The 15,924-nt window shown below is 40.9% G+C and overlaps 2 long non-coding RNA genes across 5 annotated transcripts; one reads left to right on the top strand and one right to left on the bottom strand.

Annotated features, from left to right (window-relative positions):
* The first annotated feature begins 464 nt into the window (after positions 1–464).
* Positions 465–15,559, top strand: LOC115306054. Of its 2 annotated transcripts, XR_003915160.1 has the most exons (4): positions 465–602; positions 1,071–1,329; positions 10,846–11,162; positions 15,423–15,559. It is a non-coding gene; the product is annotated as an uncharacterized LOC115306054 (long non-coding RNA). The 2 variants fall into 2 exon arrangements; XR_003915159.1 differs by lacking the exons at positions 465–602; positions 1,071–1,329 and adding an exon at positions 5,043–5,231.
* LOC115306046 lies at positions 921–7,452 on the bottom strand. Of its 3 annotated transcripts, none has more exons than XR_003915155.1 (3): positions 7,144–7,452; positions 1,979–2,108; positions 921–1,127 (listed from the first exon to the last, which is right to left on the bottom strand). It is a non-coding gene; the product is annotated as an uncharacterized LOC115306046 (long non-coding RNA). The 3 variants fall into 3 exon arrangements; XR_003915154.1 differs by lacking the exons at positions 921–1,127; positions 1,979–2,108 and adding exons at positions 6,486–6,703; positions 6,802–6,969; XR_003915153.1 differs by lacking the exons at positions 921–1,127; positions 1,979–2,108 and adding exons at positions 6,486–6,703; positions 6,802–6,969 and having other exon boundaries at positions 7,348–7,452.
* Positions 15,560–15,924: the final 365 nt, after the last annotated feature.

Here is a 15,924-nt window from a genome sequence, read left to right as displayed (position 1 = left end):
ATCAGAACCCACTCAGCCCTCAGCTCTGATTACGGGACGATGTGGTTTTAGGAATGTGTGGGATTTATAGCTTGAAAAATGCCAGAAAATCAGGAATTTAAATCCCCCCTGACTTATGCCTAGCTTGTCAAAGGCTCTAGAGCTTTAGAAATGGTAAACGTTTGAGCGAAGCTCTGAAGGATGAGCTGTGTTCTGTTTTCGGCTGATTATTTTTAGCAGAGATTGCTCCTAACGCTTTAGTGACTCTCAGCCGTAACCTTTAGATTCAGTCCATTCCTGTTTTGTGAGGTGTTATAAATTCCATGATTAAAAGAAAAATTCTAATAGGAACATTCTCTGACTTTTTAAGCTCGTATTTCTGAGACTGGTTACCCAGAAGGTAGAAGGTTAAGGTAAGCATGCTTTCTCTCTGCTCACACATCTGGCCTGCTTTTTTGTTGGATGCTGAAAGTATGCAGTAAGTTTTTACTAAAGAATAATTCTTTACCTAAGAAGAGACAAATACAAGCACATTCATCTGTTGTCTGTAATTCTGGCTGCTTATTATGGATCCAGAAGCATTTGGTGCAGAAAACCGGACCCTCCTCCTCCACACAGTTACTGTAAGTGATTTAAATCAATCCCTTTTATGCAGCCTCGGGTACAGGAAGCACAACAGTAGTGACTAAATATGCCATTTAAATTCTTCTCAGGCAAAGGTTAAAAGAGAGGTGGGAGGGGGGAGTGGGGAAAGCCGAGATTGGCGAGGTAGCTGTATTCACATATTTTTGATAGGTTTCTAAGATACATGTCTCTTTTTACAAAGCAAATGCATTCATGCCTGAGAAAGAAAACAAACAGGGAAAATGTTAGTCCTTGTGTGGGTGAGCTCATGAGAAATGCCAAAAGAGTTGTTTGTGCCCAGCCACAAATATCAGGGTTTCTTTATTGTTCAGCTTTGATGCTCGGAATCAGGCGGAACGTTTCCATGGCAACAAATAGATGTTATGTTTATTTACTGACTGGCAGGGAATGACAGTGTCAGCAACTGACATTTTAGTTTCTTTCTCTTCTTTTTCTCCCCTGTAAAGATTTGTTTTAGTCGATGAAAATGGCAACAGCATCTTCCATTTTATTCGTCAGAGCTTCTAAGGCAAAAGTAAACAGCAGTTTAATTGGATTCAGTTATTCCATGAAACATCCTTTATAGGCCCGTTGCCTTATGGGCTTTGGAGAGTACTTACAAGTGGACAGTTGCTGGAGAGATGATTTGCAAAGCGAAAAACAAGTTTCCGTTTTTACTCACTTGAAAATGATCTAACAACCGCATTCTGGGCCGTCTAAATTCAGGTAGGTCTCATTAACGTCCTCTACATGTCACGTGATCTTGTTTATGCTCCTACTGATCTATTCATACCAAGGGTTATGAAGACTTTTAAGGAGGCTACAGTCTCTGCAGAGACGGGAGATGGCGCTTCAGGGTGCGCCAGCACCGTACCTTGCCAGCTACCGAGAACAATACACTCCACTCTTATCTGCCTGTGGCTTGTGGGTCCTATAAATTATCTGCAGTCAACTTTTAATGCTGAACCGGCTTCCTCCTACTGTCCAGCTGGTGTGTACTCAAGGGATATAAACCAGTGTTTAATAAAAACCAGCATTTCCTTTAAGAAAACACAATTAGCAAGGCAAGCTGTTGTGGCCCGCCACGGGGGCAGGAGTGGATATTCACATGATACATGCTAAAGCAGACTTGGCTTCTTCCTCGGTCCCTGGTTTGTGTAATGTTACCTAAGCTACTGCTCTGATTAATTTGAACAAGTGACTCTGCACACACTTCCGGCTACTAAGACAAGTTCGCCAAAAGCTCTAGGAAACAAAATCAATATTGGACTTTTAGGAGGGGCTCAAAATTTTGTTGCTTGAAACAACCTTTCGCTATTTCCTGTGTTTCAGGTAGAAAGTAGCTTCTCTCATAGAAACTCCATCACTTCCTTACATTCGTCTGTTGCAGACCTGTTTCTCATGCTAGAATGTAAGCAGCTTGAAGGCAGTGGTTGTGTCTTCCTGGATTTTGGTATCTACAGCAGCTAGTACGGTTTCTGGCACAGCAGGCATTCAGGCAACTTCTGTGGAATAAACGAATAATGAATGATTCATCACAACGCAGCTCCTGAGTGGAGCAGGTGTTCTGTCCTCTGATCAAACTGCTACTACAGCGCCCCTCACTTTATTGTCTGTTTCCAGTTCTGTGGAATGAATGCATAACTAATTGTCCATTTAAGGATGAGAGAGCCAGCCTTTTCTAAGAGGATGTTCTTTTGTTTTGTGATGTGTGCACACATGCACACACACACAGAATAATACAACAAAAAATAAAAATGAAAGGAGCAGATTCTGTTGATAAACCATTTAGTCCATAGTATTTTCGCTATAGCAGCTCAAACAGACTAAGACAATAATAAAAATTATAGACAGTCTTGGGCTCTCTGTTGCTGCAGTGGACTTCTACTTAAGCTGTCTGTGGCCGAGTTCACGATCTGGCTGTGGGGTGCCTCACATAATGAGGTCATACAGTGAGAAACAAAGACATGGCAGCTCAATTGGAAAATAGGCAAAACAAAACAAAAGAGAATTGCCCAGAAAACTCTAGTAATCATCCATTTATTTCCCTCTGCCTTCTTGCATCTACTATAGTTTAAATTACTCCAAATGGACCCTAAGCATAGCAGGTCTTCTCAATGTAGCTGAGAAGGTCTGGTGAATACTATGGAATTCTTTCTCCGCCCCCACTTGGAAATAATATTGGTTCTGTTTCCATATGACAACATCAGTAGGTTCCGGTTAAGTCTAATTGTTGTCCCCTAAGTGGTACCTGTTCATTTTTCTCTTACACCGATTATGGGCACTGGACACTCTTCCATGTAGCTATTCCAGCTATCAGAGTATCATGTAAAGAATGCCACATCAAATCTTTAAGGAAATCTTACAGCATTTGAAATCTGAGTTTGGGGGCACAAATGTTATACTTCCAAAATGTGGAACCTGTTCCACTGTAAAGACTTCTAGTCACCTTCTCTCTCTCTTTTTTTTTTTTTTTGGTACAAATATAAATTAGTCTTAGAGCTTTGCTGAATATAAATATTTCTTAATGAGCATTTGGCATTACTTCCAACAGAGTCTGGGCTTGGGAAATGATTACATCATATAACTTCTGAAGTAGATGGAGTATTTTTCAGGCAATCTCATCCCAGGAGATTCTAAACCGTGCACCATGGAACCAAAGGAGTTATCTGGTGCTGTCATGGGGAATGCGGGGCTCTGGCTCTCCGTCCTACTACAAAAGGGCAAGTTCTACATTATTTTAGTTATGGGAACTCCTTGTAAGACTTCATTTGAAGAATGACTCCATAGCTATATGAATATTTGGCCTGGCCATTTATTCCAGAACAGAAAAAAATGAGATCAGAGAAGGCATAGAACTTTCTTTCAGGTGGAGTACTAGTAGCAAACTCTGGACTGGACTCATTCCCCATCATATCATTTTACTGTTCTGCAATACTATTTATCAAAGGCCAGATTTATTGGAGGCACTTGGATCAGAGTCACTCAGTTTTAGGTCCAAAAGGAAACTTTTTCTCATGGTATTGTCCCAGAATGATTTGCTTGGTGCTCATATGTGCTGTGAGCATACTAAACAAGATACACAGAGCAGGCTAAGATGATCAGGAAAAGGAAGATAGTAAATGGCTGTGACTTTCAATAATTTCTGTGAACTTCATTGTGAAAAATATTATTTTTGATTTTTAAAATATTTTCACCACCCTTCTTAAACAGTCTTCTCTGAACCTCAGGATGACAAATCACGGAAACTTCATATCCCACACCTCCTTGCCAAGGACTCCTCATTAGATTCTACCCAAGGGGACATTCCTCAGAGATTTGGAAGGCAGATGGAAAAGAGAAGCTATTGTCTTCTTACAAGCATTAGCAGACACCTGATGCGGGATTTTGGTAGTGGCTTAGTTTAGAAAATCTTCCTAAGAATAATTCACTTCCATGCTGTAGGCAGCTAAGGTAATTGGCAATGACTTCTAACTGCATTGCAGGTCTTTCTGAGAATCAACTATGTTTGTGCTATAGAAGCAGAGAGCATTGGTAGTGGCTTCCCAACAATCCTGCATTTCCTGAAAGTGGCCTTTCTGAGCTATGCTCTCTTGACTGTTTAATAGCTGCATGTCCTATGATTCCCTGGATTAAGCATCTTCCTACTCAGAGTGTCCAAAGCAGTTCTGTTTTCTGGACGGAAGCCTGGTAGTTTCAGAAATTGATTTCTGCAATGGAAGTGGCATAGTGGAAGGGGGTGTAAGTGTGTGGCAAGGAAGTTGATATTGGAAGCTGGAAGGAGACAGCTTCAAATGTATCATTTTCATAAAGCCATCCTTAGACATGGCCAAGGACAATAATAAACCAGGAGGCGTGCCCGTGGGTGGAGCCAAAGGCCCTGGAGATCAGTGGGCAGAGGCGTTCTTCCAGAAAGTAGAGCCTGGCCTAGTTGAAGGACTTTGTCCACCCAAGGGATGGGGGTCCTTTAGGAATTTGCTCAGTGGGACCTCAGAATCTATACGGTTCAGTGATGGACATGAGACTTTCCTTCTTTCTCTTTCAAATGAGAGGATTTGTTAAGGGTGTTCTTGATGTGTTTGCCTACTGTGGGGGTGTATGTGGTGGGGGGAAGGCAGCTTTTCCTTTTAGTTTATAGCTTACCAGGTCTAGAGAAGTCTTGGTTGGATGTGATACAGAATTTTGCACATCTCCCAGAGACCCAGGGCTCCAACTTCGGACTCTGTGAGTGGATAAGACTTTGAATTATCCCTCTTGGGAGAAGTGAGTGAGTTGTGTGTGTTGGAAAAAGAATGAAATGGATATTTAGGGACTAGAAGGGAAAACTGAGGGAGGAGCCTGCTATATGCTTGCCAGTTTTGTTTTTGTTTTTGTTTTTTCTTCAGTAAAGAGAAGATTCCACTTTCCAGTTTCCTTTTCAGCTTGGCCAGTGCATCTAATGGGTTTCTGGATAATGGAATGTGGACTGAAATGATGTGAAATGATACCACCTCCAGGTATTGCATGAAATTCCTGTGTAATCATCCGTTCTCTTCCTCCTCCGCCTCCTATGGCAACTCTTGTGTCGCTGTTGAAAAATGTCCTGTCTCAAGACAAAAGGAATCTGGATTTGGGGTCATTGCTTTAAGGTGAGCCATTTAGGAGAGCCTCTTGACCCACATCAGCCTATGATATCAGTGAGACATACACCTTTATAGGGATACGTTACCAAGATTTTCGGATTGTTTGTTACAGAGCATAGTGTTTCTTGTTCTGAGTTATGAAGGAATTTAATAACATAATTAGCACAATGTTTTTAGGGATTTTAAAATGGAATCAGGATGAATCAGAATACTCACCATTGATCATGGCCTTATTCTTGGTCTTTTCAAGTAGGGGTTCTAAGATGTTTTAATTCTTGGATTCATGGTTAATTTCCTGATATATCTAGAAGGAGGAATTTCTTCTACTCCCATCCCCATTGATACACAGTTTTTGCATTTGATGGTGAAGGAACAGGCCTCAGAAAAGAGCACCTCTGACTGTGACAACCAGATGGGAAAGCAAGAGAAGGATATGTTCACAGAATTAAGAAGGGTCAAGGCCATCTGTGCCCAGTGAGTGTTAGTTTTGTGTACCACCACACTGCCAACGGGGACTTCAGAACACCACGGTTAAGTACTGACCTGGGGGTGTACGTGCAAGACTGTGGGTTGAGGGGAAGCAAGGAGGAAGGGGACAGGAGGCCAGATGGGGTTAGTGATGCAGATCTTCAGCATACATTTAAAGACGTTACTCTTGTCACCCAAAGTCTCATACCTAATGGTGAGTGCTAAAAATCACAGTTGAACTTGGAGTTTAGGTGTAGCTTGGTACTTTGCCTTTTAAAGAACATAACATTTATGTTTTCCTTAGCAATAAATGCAGTATTTTTTTTTACTTTAGAAGATTTAGGAATTAGGGGCACTGTGTGGTTCAGTCAGTTAAGCATCCCACTTTGGCTCAGGTCATGATCTCACGGTTCTTGAGTTTGAGCCCCACATTGGGCTCTGTGCTGATGGCTCAGAGCCTAGAGCCAGGTTCGGATTCTGTGTCTCCCTCTCTCTCTACCCCTCTCCTGCTTGTGCTCTCTCTCTCTCTCTCAAAAATAAATAAATGTTAAAAATGTTTTAAATAAAAAAAAGGCAGCTTGGGAATTATAGAAAAGTAATAAGTAAAAAAAAAATCATAATCCCCAACCCAAGAAATAATAGCTATTATTTTGCTTTGGTCCTCACCAATCTTTTAAGTTAGTATACATGTATTATATTTAAAAAAAAAGTTGATGTGTATCCTTTATGGGTACTTTTATTAATTAGTCTGGCCAGGTTATGCTGCTGTAACAAAAGATCCTCACATCTCAGTGGCTTATAACATCAACTGTTTATTTCTCAATCATGCCTCATGACAATTGAATATTAGCTCCAGCTTTGCTTCACATTGTCTTCATTCCAAGGTGAAGGAGCAGCCTCGGTTTGGAACAATCAGTGAGCAGAGAGAAAAGAGAATATGGCAGACCATGCACTGGTCCTTAAGCTTCTGCATGGAAGTGACCACGACACATTTCTGCTTTCATTTGTTTCTGGAAAGCAAATTGTATGCCCAAGTTTAATATCAATGGGTGAGAAATATAATACTCACAGGCAAATATCTGTGACCAATAATACTCATGCCACTGACCTGGTTTAATGTTCCACACTCCTTTGCCAGTATTGGGATTGTTATAAAATTAATGTGACGTTACTGTCTCAGTGTGAGCATTTTTGCACATCTCCTACTTTTGGTTCTTCCCATCTCTGTTCTTGTTGCCAAGAGAAGGGAATGGTGGGGGATGGGTTGGAGACACTCCTACCAGTGGAAATGAATTTGTTATCAGCAAATGACAGTAGTGTCTACAGCATAATTCTAGAAGCTTATAGAAATCAAAAGCATAGAAGTATGGCCAGAAGAAAGTTTGAATTACATTCTCAATTCAAGAATTAACCTCTTCAACAGAAATCTTCCATAAATGATGATCCTTACCTGGCTTCTCCGTGCTGAGAGAGGGACAGTTTCCTGGCGCCATGGCAACCCTTTCTAGCAGCTGGTTCAAGGGTCCATATGTAATCAGAGCTACTGTTTTGGGTTCAGATGCCCACATCTACCTATCTCTGTCAGCCTCCCACCTTCTGTTCTCAAAGGCTCTGCCTAGGGGGTCGGGATGCTGCTTCGTAAATCTGAAATCACCTGCTCATTTCCTCGGTACCCAGCTGCTCACGGAATGGTTTAAGCACAGAAGGAAAATGTCCGTTTTCGAATCCTCCGTGTGCTTCTGGCCCTTGGCTTCATGGGCATCACCTCCTGTGCCGAGGAGGGCACAAAGCTCACTCACCATCCATTATGTCCTCACCAGGGCCCGCAAGTGTCTGCCCAGAGACAGGGGAACATTCATAAAACTACATGGCACCTCGTCCTGCTGCCCCTGCCCCTGGTTTCTAATTGGCATGCTGAAGGCCTGGGCAGCAGAGACTACCCCTATTCTACATTCATTTCCAGTATCGTAGAGGTCCAGTTATTTGCAGACAGTCACAAATCATGCTTTTCCTTATCTCACAAGTGTGGTTTGACTTCCAAGTACACCCCTGGTGTCCCCCCACTGAGCCTTATTTGCTCGACTTGTCAGGAAGTCACCTTTGTGTGGAGCCCTAGGTTTGGACGGCCAGCAACCACCTCTGGCTTTGCACCTTGCTTTGTTTTTAGCCTGCGTCCCATGTTCACTGTCCCCGCTGTCTGTCTTCCTAGTCAGCCTCAGGGGCCGTTTGCTTCCTCTAGTTAGCATTCAGTGAAGAGCGTACACATTTTGCATTTAATAAGCCACAGAACACACAAGGCTCCTTACTGAGTGAGGGTGGACTGTGGAGTTTGCTAGACCAGCTGTCTTCTCCAGAGGCCATGATTAGCTTCTTGTCTCCTCCTGTCTCTGCTGGACTCTCCCAAACCGGACACAGGTCTAAAACACAACAGCATGCTTTAGTATTTTGTTTTTAGTCCTAAAAACAAATTCCAATGTCCTTTTACTTTTTTAATATGCCAAAAGCCAAAGAAAGACTTCCCAAGATGTAGGATTTCTTGATTTGAGCCCAAACATCAGAAATGGAGACAGAGTTCCTGTCCGTAGTACACATCCATAAATTTGACTTTTTTTCTCTTCAAATGTCTTGCCTTCAGTGAATGCAGGGGAAGAGGAGAATGTGAATAGCACTGTCTGCAAATATGGGCAGTTTTAGAGAGGCAGTAATTTGGTGTCAATGGAAGGAAGATAGATCTGGAATTGTGTGAATATGGTTTCAAGGATTCAGTGGGGTTAGTCTTGATGTACTTCATGTTACTTTTCAACCCCGAGTTTTCATGAATCCATGTACACTGTGCTGCCTCGTCAAAATGAACTACGAAGGAAAAAAGTGGGAAAGCAATACCTACGACAAATTGTTCCTCTCCCTTAGGCAGTGCTCTATTCTGATATCTAAAGAGTAGCCTTCTGAATGCCTGGAGTTTATCTTTGGCTGCGAGACAAGCAAATACTGGGCCTGCAATCAGGAGAGAAGGAGGGGGAATAACAACAAAAAGACCCCTTGCCAGGAGTGCAGAGGAGGAGACAGGCAGAGCCAGCCCCCTGACTGGCACTGTAGGGTTCTGAGGCCTGGGACAGCTGTGGAGCCCATCACCTCGGGAGGGAGGGTTTGCTTTGCCCCTGGCTTCCTGGCTCCCACCCTTTCTGCACATTTTCTCCAGCTGAGTTCATTCTTGGCTCGTCCTCACTCAAAGACAAGAGAGCCAGGTGCTGGGGCGGAGCCAGGTTAGAGAGTGGAAGTTTGTCCACCTTTGTGATATTGAAGCACAGATATTGAAGGCAGAATGTGAGATGGAAAACATAAGGGAGTCTTGATTCCATTCTGAAGTGAGCTCTGGAGGGACTGGCTTTTAAGGGAACAAGATAGTAGCTTCAAGAATAGTCTTTTGAAAGTTGGGGAGTTTTGGCCTTTGTCAAAGCAACACACCCCTGTATATTGGCAGATATTTGCTATTAGCTCTTCTTTGGCTGTGTGTAGGAGAAGCAAATGGCTTTTGTTGCCTGCAAAAAAAGTTTCAAGCTCCTTGGCCACCCTATTGCATAAGGACTGTACTCCAGGATTTGTGTAGCTGAGAAAGAGCAGGTTTGATCTCTTTAACTCTGTTAGTGTAGGGAAGATAGGGAATAAAGTTGTGTATAAAATGTCAGAAGCAGGGCGCCTGGGTGGATCAGTCGGTTAATCATCCGGCTTCAGCTCAGGTCATGATCTCATGGTTCATGGGTTCGAGCCCCATGTCGGGCTCTGTGCTGACAGCTCAGAGCCTGCAGCCTGCTTCAGAATCTGTATCTCCCTCTCTCTCTGCCCCTCCCCTGCTTGCGCTGTCTCTCTCTGTCTCTCAAAAATAAGTAAAAAACATTAAAAATAAATAAATAAATAAAATGTCAGAAGCTAAAGAGCTTACTGGTGTCACTGGAGAATTGAGGATAAGGGTCTAAGCAGTCTGGATCTCTGTCTCAATCTCTCTCTCTCTCTCTCTCTCTCTCTCTCTCTCTTTCTCACCTCCCAAAATGTAGCTGATGCAGGCTCTTCCCAGACCACCAACTAAACCAGATCTTGTCTTGACCTACCACTCATTCCCAGTAGTTAACTCTTCCCAATGTAAATGGATCTATGCTCTTTGACTACACCAGTTGGCATTTCTATATATTAAACAACACAAGCCTAAGCACCCAGTAATCCAAGATTGTTCTTGAATAGCTGAGTGGGGGATACATTATTTTCTATTTTTTTATAGGTGTTTTCAGAGAAAGAGAGATAGTGGTTTTATAGCATTAGTCCAGAAAGGTTAAATTACTAATGTGGGATTAATATTGATTATGTTTAAGCTCTAAACAGAAAAAAAGGATTTGATTGGATTTTAATATATCCAATTAGCATAAATAAGACAAGGATAGACATTATGGAGAGATATTTTGGATCAAACAAAGAATAGTTTTTGATAATGAGGCTGTTCTAAGACAATGGACTAATTTGGCTGATGGTGGGCTCCCCTCATTCAAGGTGTTCAAACAAGGGCTAGAAAAGTATTTGTACATTAACTAGTTTTAAAGTATAAAAACATCAGTGTGAACATTTTACTTCATGAACTAAGGACTTCTTATTTTTAAGTTTATTTATTTATTTTGAGGGGTGGTGAGAGGCAGACAGAGAGAGAATCTCAAACAGGCTCCACATTGTCAGCACAGATCCTGACAAGGGGCTCAAAACCATAAACCTCAAGATCATGACCTAAACTTAAGTCAGGAGTCAGATACTTAACTGACTGAGCTACCCAGGTGCCCCCTAAGGAGTTCTTAATCTGTGAACCTCAGAAACATGAATGTAGAACTATTTTTATGGGCATATCTTGAGATTTTTTTTATTATAACTTCTTTTATATGACAAACCAATTAATTAGCTGTCCATGTAAAGAGTTAACTTCTCTTAAGCTGTCTTTATGGCTCCACCCATAAACATGACTGTTCTGTAAGGGATCAATAGACATTTGAGGATAACTCCTAATATGAAAGATAGAAATCAAAATAAAGAATAGAGACAATAATGCCCGGAAAAGAAAAAAAAAAAAGAAAAAAAGCAATAGCAACAACAATAAATAACTCATTAATATTTCCAGAGAGCTAAGAAGATATTTCATGCCACAAGGAACTGGAGACTATACAGAAGAGCATTTAAAAGGCAAAAAGGAGCTCTTAGACATTAAAATTCTGATTACAGACACAAAAAATTCACAAGGAGAATTTCAAGACAAGGAAGTCTTAAGAAAGTTGAAAAAGAGGACAAAGAAATGGAAAATAGGGAAGAAAAAAATAGTGAGAATTAGTCCAGGACAATCAACATTTGAATAAAAGAGAGACCTGGATAAAATAGAAGGCATCATCAAAGAAATAATTCAAGGAAAAATTTACAGACCCAAAGAACGTGAATTTCCAGGTAAAAAAAGTTTGACAACTATGCCCTTTGATCTATTTTTTATATTTAATTTATTTTTAAATATTTCATCCAAGTTAGTTAGCATATAGTGCAACAATGATTTCAGGAGTAGATTCCTTAATGCCCCTTACCCATTTAGCCCTTCCCTTCTCCCACAACCTCTCCAGTAACCCTCTGTTCTTCATACTTAAGAATCTCTTACATTTTGTCCCCCTCCCTGTTCTATATTATTTTTGCTTCCCTTCCCTTATGTTCATCTGTTTTGTATCTTAAAGTCCTCATATGAGTGAAGTCATATGATATTTGTCATCCTCTGACTAATTTCTCTTAGCATGATACCCTCTAGTTCCTTTGATCTATTTTTAAATAGATGTTGAAAAATACCAATGTCAAATACTAGGTCAAAGGGAGGATCTGAAGTTGAAAGAAAGAAAGAAAGACAGAAAGAAAGAAAGAAAGAAGGAAGGAGGGAGAAGGGAGGAAGGGAGAGAAAGAGAAGGGAGGAAGGGAAGGGAGGAAGGGAGAGAGGGAAGAAGAAAGGAAGAGAGGGAGGGAGTAAGGAAAAAACAAAGGAAGAGGAAGAAAGGAAGGAAGGATGGAAGAAAGGACAGAAGGAAGGAAGGAGAGAAGATGAGAGGGAGAGAGAAAGGAAAGAAATACAAATAGGTCACATACAAAAGACTGAAAATCAGAGTGGAATTGAACTGTTGAACAGTAGAAATGAGTGAACAATGGATTAATGTGTTTATTTATTATAAGAGGAAAATTATCTCAACCCAGGATTTTTATGCCCAACCAGATTATCATTTAGATACTAGTAGGGATGATGTGAGCGGTATAGGTAGTAGGGGTGGGGTGAGGGCAGGAGAATGGAGATCTTTTCATATTCAAGATATTGTGCAAACAGTGACAAATGTCTAGACAGCATACACACCTGGGCTGTGGAAGCAGTGTTCACTAGGGAATTCATGGCACCAGCATCAGTAGCAGCTGTCAGTTCTCCCACTTCCCACCACACTGTGGGAAAGAGCACAGTCTGACAGAGCTAATCTGGAGAAGGTACTCAGTTACTTGGGCTTTGAGACTTTTAAACTGCATAGTTACAGAAGCATCAGTACAACTTCTGTGTAATCAGAGGTCAGGATATAATGGTAATAATACTTGGCAAAAACAGATTTCCAGCCCTCTTGTGCCAAGACACTATTTTTTTTTGTAAAGCATTTGTTTTTTATTTAATTTTTTAAATTTTTTATGTTTTCTTTTTTTTTCATAATATTTTATTGTCAAATTGTTTTCCATACAACACCCAGTGCTCTTCCCCTCAAGTGCCCTCCACCATCACCACCACCGCCAAGACACTATTTTTAATTGGAGATAGCACCAGCCCCTCCCTTGGAATCATCAGGGGGCTGGGATCCAAGCCTTGAGCTTGCTGTATGAAGAGGCAGGTAGTGGTGGGCCTTATGTCATCAGTGTTCATGGTTAATAAAGCATCAGCCCTTCTCCTGGGGTCTAAATGTTGAGCATCAAAATTGATTGCCTGAAGTACGAGGGATACCCTGTTTAAACTGAGCTTTGAAAGAAGTACATACTTCCTGGGAGGTCAGTTTGAAGGATAAGAGTTATCCTTTTCCTCTCAGAAGAACTCAAGGCGTTTACTTCAAATGCACTATTTTTGAGGAAACTACTGGATGATGTGCTCTGCCACATAAAGGAAGTAAACTAAGAAAGAGGAAGACACACAGTCCAAGAAAAGGGGATACACATAGAAAAGGCAAAGAGAATTTCCAGGATAACAGGGAAGGGAGACCCCCAGAACAGCTGGGAACAGCGAGAAACTTTCATATCCTACACAGAGGTCCACAGGGGTGAAAAGGAAAACAAGACCATGAATTTGGAGTTGTTTGTTTTACTACCATTTGAAAAATAAATATATTTTTCTGTTTGGAGTCATGAGCCAAAGCTTTTTTATTCTTTCAGCTCTTATATAACTAACATGGATGGAACAAAGAGGGAAAAACTAAAGCTAAATACAAATCCAGCTTTATGTCAGGAGGCTCCTTTCTTGGTCCCCAAAGTTCTTAGAGCTTGTCCATACCCTTGGCTCCCGTCACAACCCCAGTCCCTGAGAGGAGCTCCATATCCTTTGTAGCTACCTTTCCAAGGAAGTTTGGGGGGACATCAGCAGAAGAATAAGATTAAATAATGTGAACCAGCTGCCTCTCTACCCCTTCAGATCAACTCCTTTCTGAAGTAACCTTCTGCATGCACAAAAATAATCTGGGGAAATTTAAAAAATGTGTATATGGAGATTCCTGGCCTCAACTGCACACAGTCTAAGTCATTCTGAGTTGAAGCCCAATTGTGTGCATTTTTAACATGTAGGTAGTTGAACTATGGAGCAAGAAAACTTGCTTTAGAGACTGGGCTCCCAGGAATCAGAAGATCCACCTATGATGGAATTCTATGAACATGCTCCCTTCTCATTAAGCCCAGCTGTGTGGAATCTGCTCTCAGTGAATGAGTTGTTATCTCTTTTTTTTAAATTTATAGTTTATTGTCAAGTTGGTTTCCATATAACACCCAGCGCTCTTCCCCACAAGGGCCCTCCTCCATGACCATCTTCCCCTTCCCTTTTCCCCTTCCCTCTTCAGCCCTCAGTTTGTTTTCAGTATTCAAGAGTCTCTTATGATTTGCCTCCCTCCCTCTCCCTAACTCTTTTACCCCCTTCCCCTTCCCATGATCCCCTGTTAAGTTTCTCCTGTTAAACCTATGAGTGAAGACATATGGTATCTTTCCTTCTCTACCTGACTTACTTTGCTTAGCATGACACCCTCAAGGTCCATCCACTTTGATGCGAATGGCCAGATTTCATTCTTTCTCATTGCCATGTAGTATTCCATTGTATATATAAACCACATCTTCTTGACCCATTCATCAGGTGATGGACATTTAGGCTCTTTCCATGATTTGGCTATTGTTGAAAGTGCCGCTGTGAACATTGAGGTACATGTGCCCCTATGCATCAGTGCTTCTGTATCCCTTGGGTAAATCCCCAGCAGTGCTATTGTTGGGTTATAGGGGAGTTCTACTGGTAGTTTTTTGAGGAACTTCCACACTGTTTTCCAGAGCAGTTGTACCAGTTTGCATTCCCACCAACAGTGTAGGAGGGTGCCCATCTCTCCACACCCTCGCCAGCATCTATAGTCTCTTGATTTGTTCATTTTAGCCACTCTGATTGGCGTGAGGTGGTACCTCAGTGTGGTTTTGATTTGTATTTCCCTAATGATGAGTGACACTGAGCATCGTTTCATGTGCCTGTTGGCCATCTGGATGTCCTCTTTGGAGAAGTGTCTATTCATGTCTTCTGCCCATTTCTTCACTGGGTTACTTGTTTTTTGGGTGTGGAGTTTGGTGAGTTCTTTGTATATTTTAGATACCAGCCCTTTATCTGATAGGTCATTTGCAACTATCTTTTCCCATTCTGTCAGTTACCTATTAGTTTTCTTGATTGTTTCCTTTGCAGTGCAGAAGCTTTTTATCTTGATGAGGTCCCAATAGTTCATTTTTATTCTTGATCCCCTTGCCTTTGGGGATGTGTTGAGTAGAAATTGCTGCGGTTGAGGTCAAGGAGGCTGTTTCCTACTTTCTCTTCTAGGGTTTTGATGGTTTCCTGTCTCACATTCAAGCCCTTCATCCATTGTGAGTTATTTTTGTGTGTGGTGTAAGAAACTGTTCCAGTTTCATTCTTCTGCATGTTGCTGTCCAGTTCTCCCAGCACCACCTGCTAAAGAGGCAGTCTTTTTTCCACTGGATACTCTTTTCTGCTTTGTCAAAGATTAATATGGAGCTTTCCTAGTTTGGAAACAAGCTGGTGGGGAAGAGAAATATCTTATATGTCTGCTAAAATCTGTTTTGTAGTCCTGGGCATAAAATATTATGCCACTTGCAAATAGACAATTTAATGACCTAAAAGTGATCAAACAGAATTACAAGTGTAGAATTCCCAGGAGATGTAATCTTGCTTTCAGTACAAGTATCTGAATAATATTTATTTGGTTTCAACTAAGGGTTCAATTCTCTTTTTGTGAATATCTTAATCCCCCAAACCATTTTTTTTGGTAAAGCCATCACCACTGCTATTAGCCTCCCCCAGTACCCCAACCCTCATTCTCCCTTGGATCTAATTGCTTAAGTTAAATCCTTCTCTTCTGCTTTGTATCATAAGGACTCTGTATGTGTGTTTGTCTCTCTAACCAGATTATAGATGCCACAGAGATGGAAAGTATCTTTTGAATCAATATTAACTCTGCAAAGTGCCTGATGGGTGATGACTAGAAGGTGATCTACCACTACTGACTCAGTTAAATTACATATTTTCTAATCTTTCAACCTGATGAACCACAATGAACATAATTCATAATATTTTGAATTATATTAAAATATTTTATATTTGAAAATTAGTATTCTGTCTAGTAATTAATTTCTCTAGTCATAATTTATGAGGAATGGAGGTGTTTTGTTTGCTTGTTTGTTTGTTTTTGTTTTACAAAGAGTAGAGTTTCTAAATGAAAACGAATTTTGGAATAACTATTCACAGAAATTTAACAGGATTATATCTCCCCTTTCATTATGAAAAAAAAGATAATAATGAATCACTTTTCATTCTTTATTATGCTCCTAGAATCCCTTTTCTCCATTTTTACTAATATAATAATAATAATATAACAATGTTATATATGACTAATTCTATATACCCAAG

The sequence above is a fragment of the Suricata suricatta genome, chromosome 2 (assembly GCF_006229205.1).
Source record: "Suricata suricatta isolate VVHF042 chromosome 2, meerkat_22Aug2017_6uvM2_HiC, whole genome shotgun sequence".
In the NCBI taxonomy this organism is placed as follows: Eukaryota; Metazoa; Chordata; class Mammalia; order Carnivora; family Herpestidae; genus Suricata; species Suricata suricatta.
Note: the sequence above shows the minus strand (reverse complement) of the source record. Positions and strands in the feature narration are given on the sequence as shown.